Below are 4,321 nucleotides of genomic sequence, written 5' to 3' on the forward strand. Positions count from 1 at the left end.
CGAGAGCAAAAAAAAAAAAAAAAAAATCTCGTAAATGTACGTCCACCCGCCGGGAAGCTTCCTCCGTCTGCCCATATTTTTACAATGGGCGGACAGCGAGGGGTTAAGCTTGGTATATACTGTTCCATTTTTTTTTAAGCTGCAAGCTAAATGCTTTCCAGGCTTGAATGCAAATATTAAAAACAATATATATTTATATATATAAATTTATTTTTTTTGCAAAAGGTGAACTTAGCCTTTAAATAGTATTGGTGTAACCAGTGTATAGGTGGAAGTGTGGAATAGAGTAGCCATGTCCAGCGGACAGAAATGAGGGGTGTAGAATATAGAATGTACAGCGCATTGTACAGAAAAGTGGTGGTGTGAAATAGGGAATGTATAGCACAGTGTACATAATTAGGCTGAATGGAATAGTGAACATGTACCATAGTTTACAGAACGAGGTTGTGTGGAATACGGATTGTACAGAAATGGGATGGTATGGGATAGGGCGTGCAGTACAGCGTACAAGACTGCTGCCCTGGGGGGGTTATTAAAAGTGCAGAACCTATTTTTTTTGTGTGTTTTGACAGCACATTTCAAATAAATGGCCTGAGTAATGCAAAGTGTCTCAACACATAAATATGCTTGCATTATAGGCACACAAATTCCGTTGTGAAAAAGTCCTATTTTTTTGTAAAGGAGGTGAATTTTGTTTTTAAGAGTCATATTCTCCAAGTGTAGCTGAAGAACCTGGCTTGCCAGAGCAAATCACTGCTCCACTCCCTCCTAGTGCTGCACGCATGAAGCCAGAATGAATGGGAGCCATGGAACGTGGAAAGTAACATTCCACTTTATGGAACTGGAAGGGGATCCTCTGGTGGGTAGTGCTTTCATTTAGCTGTCTTCTTCTACAAGACACACAACCGCCACATCTGAGGTTTGACAGATGGTGGTAGTGGACCAGGGCAGAATGTTAGAAGCTTGATCAGTCCGAAATAACACAACTTTAGCTTATATTGCCCCATCACCACGCTACACTAAAGGCAATAAGGGGCAAGAGGATATTGAAGGACCCGGTCTGTCCCTCTTTTCTTCACTTTTGCACGCTTTTCTTCATTTCAGGCATTTATATAGCATACTATTCACTTACATCAGTCCCTGCCCGCAAGGAGCTTACAGTCAGTCAAAGGATCCCATCTCATACGCACCCATACTGTGGCCAATTTAGACCTAATGTCATTGGAGTGTGGTACGAAACCCAGACAAGCACAGGCAAAATATGAAACTCAACGCAGTGTCCTGGCCGAACCTGGATTTAAATTGGGGATCTAGGTGCTGCAAAGCAGTACCACAACCACTGAGCCACTTTATATAAGGAGATCAACATCTCCCTATATAAACTTGAGCAATTACAAAAAAAAACTAATTTTGTAGTTTCTACTGCTAAGAAAATGCAGGAAAGAGAGGGATACACAGGGCCCTCTATTACCCTCTTACGCCTTCATTACCCTTAACCCAGGATAGTAACAGAGCAATGTGAGCCAGAGTACGAGTTGTATCATGAATTGCTTGGTCACATATTATTAGCAGTTAACCCCTTAAGAACCAAGCTACAGATGCTTGTCTTTCAGTTAAGGACCAAAGCAGTTTTTGCATTTTTTGCTATGTGTGGCCACCCGCAATTCCCATCTTTCTCATTTTTTTGCACCAACACATATTATATACCATTTTTTTAAAGGACAAAAAGGCCTTTAACATAATGCGACACACTGTGTAATTATATATATATATATACACACACACATACATATATACATACACACACATACGATCTGGGGCCAATTTTAGTGCATGACAGAAGCTTAAACCCCTTAAGGACTAATGATGGAATTAATCCTTCATGAATTCTTATGGTGGCAGAAACAACCATGACGGAATAATGCCATCATTGGTCCTTAAGGGGTTAAGCAGTAAAAAGTAAAAAAAAAAAAAAAAATAATAGCATTTTTTACGCTGTAAAGAGCAGACTACGGCTGACGTAGCCAAACGCAGCGAGGTGTCGCTGTCCAGAAGTCACCTAGTGAGCCTCGATCACTAGCAAAGAGAGCGACACGCTGCTGCTTCACTTACAGAGGGAGCGATTCCATAAGAGTCTCTTGCGATTCCGGCCATTGGAAATTGACAAAATCACCAGCGACATCAAATATAAGAAACAGATTTATGCAAGGCAGCAGTCATCACAGTTATATTATGTAACAAATCTAAAAGAACAGTTTTTTTGTTGTTGTTTGTTTACAGCTGTTAGAATGAAAAATAAAAATCACACACACAGAATGAGTGATGCACAAAAGGAAACCCCAATATCACATACCCCATAGGAAATGCATTAAGAGCCTTCCCTGTATACCTCACCTACATGGGCCCCATGAATCTGTGCATTCACACTGCTACCCAAGTGAGGGAAGGGTCTAAAAACTTTACACGTTTGTTGCTGATTGCAACAGAAAACAAAACGTGTGCCGAGACCTTATACACAGTATACAAATCACTTCCCTGGCCAGGTTTAGTCTGATCATCTATGAGATGAAGTTTGGAGCCTCACCCAGGTGCGGATCCTGCGTCAGTGGAGCACAGCTTGCGTCTCATTAGCACCAACACGACAAGCCGGGAGCACGGCACTGTGCGCACAGCATCCTCGGACTCCTCTTGGATCATCAACGACATGCTCGGAGCCAGCAGCTTCAGCCTTGAGTGGCAGCCGCTACTCCGGCTTCCAAAATCTATCTCAAACTACAAGTCCCGACATCCCAGCGAGAGGAAGAGGGGAGGGGGAGACACAAGTTGGAGCAGTGTGTCCCTTACTTGAGCTGTGTTGGCAGTCAAGCCCCACCCCAAAGCATGCATGGGAAGCCTGGGGGTCTAGGGAAGAAGGGCTGTCCGTCTCTGCAAGTTCTTGCGTTCTGCAACGTCAGCACAAGACTACTTCTGTCTGTTTCTTTTCCATGAGGAGCGTTAACCCTGGAAGTCACAGTGCTAGCAATAAACTAGAACTTAAAGCAACTGCTCTTATTATTGACTTTAGTGGGGGGGAAAAAAGCAACATACACGTTACAAAAAGCATCGTGCAGTTATCACATCCTCAATTATCACCTCCAGCTGTGTAGACAGAGCTCACTCTGTGGTGTGAATGTGTCCTCTGTGGTGTCAGAGAGGCTTCCACATTGGTGTATGCACAAACATGCCTGAGGCGGCCGATTCAATAATATTAGTGTACAGAGTGACTCTTGAATTAGCCACCCAGATCACATGGTCCCTGCTTCATGTTTACTTAGGGGAAATATTGATCAAGCAGCATAGATGCAAATCAGGCTGCCTCTTATTCAAAGGCTCTGTGATAGGTTTATAGTCCCATGCGTCTGTTTTTGTAGGCAGCCAAGTTGGACAGTTTGCAAAGTTTCGAGACAGAGTTATTACTGAAGATGAGATAGAATTTTTTTCTAAGGCCTCATTCACACGAGGTGTGTTGTTCTTTACAGCGTGAAGGGCTCAGGAGCTGAGGTAAGAAGCGTGCAGGCATGCAGCTTATGTAAGTCTGTAGACGCAGGAGCTGTGAGCCCTCGCACCCTGCTTCCTGCAGCTCCGAGTTTTGACAGGCGCACACACAGACGGTGCACGGACCTGGATCCATCATGTCTGCGTCTGAGGCTGTACACTGTTTAAAACTGAGAGCCGGGGAAAGCAGCGTGTGAGGGAGCACAGCTCCTACGTCTACATAAACTTATATAAGCTGCCCTCATGCTTCTTACCACAGCTCCTAGTGCATCAAAAGCCAGCCCTTCATGTTGTGCAAAGCAACACACTGTGTGAATGAAGCCTTAGTTGCAAATCAGGCTGCCTCTCGTTCAAAATCACTGAACAAGAGGCCTGGTTATTAATAGGGATATATTGATACTAGTATCGGTGCTGATACAGAGTATTTAGGTGAGTGCTCGTACTCGCTCAAATGCTTCCGATACCGGAACTTCAGGTATCAGGAAGCCGGGCGGCGAGTCATTATACAGCCAATCAGGAAACCAGCTCCATGCTCCATGGAAGTGAGAGGGCTTTCCTCTCACTTCCATTTGTGACTATTGGACAGGAAGTAAACGAAAATCTCCCAAATGGGACACAGAGGGTGAAAATAATTTGACGGGTTATAACCCTCCTCTGCACATCACTAACCAAAAATGATGTGTCCAGTGAAAAACTTCTCATATTCCTGATTTGATGACAACCCAAAATTTGGGATTTTCTTTCGCTTTCAGTGATAAAAGTTCCAGGACAAATATAGAGGGTAATT

General features: G+C 43.6%; 1 protein-coding gene across 2 annotated transcripts in view; it reads right to left on the reverse strand.

Moving 5' to 3' along the window:
- The window catches only part of DSE (dermatan sulfate epimerase), a 46,441-nt gene extending 43,642 nt beyond the window's left edge, over nt 1-2,799 (reverse strand). For both annotated transcript variants that reach the window (XM_018563877.1, XM_018563873.1), the window contains exon 1: nt 2,585-2,799. The gene's annotated coding sequence lies outside the window, so the exon portion shown is untranslated. The remainder of the gene's footprint in view (nt 1-2,584) is intronic.
- Between the last annotated feature and the right edge of the window lie 1,522 nt (nt 2,800-4,321).

The sequence above is a fragment of the Nanorana parkeri genome, unplaced genomic scaffold, assembly GCF_000935625.1.
Source record: "Nanorana parkeri isolate BGI_ZX_2015 unplaced genomic scaffold, ASM93562v1 scaffold22, whole genome shotgun sequence".
Taxonomy (NCBI): domain Eukaryota; kingdom Metazoa; phylum Chordata; class Amphibia; order Anura; family Dicroglossidae; genus Nanorana; species Nanorana parkeri.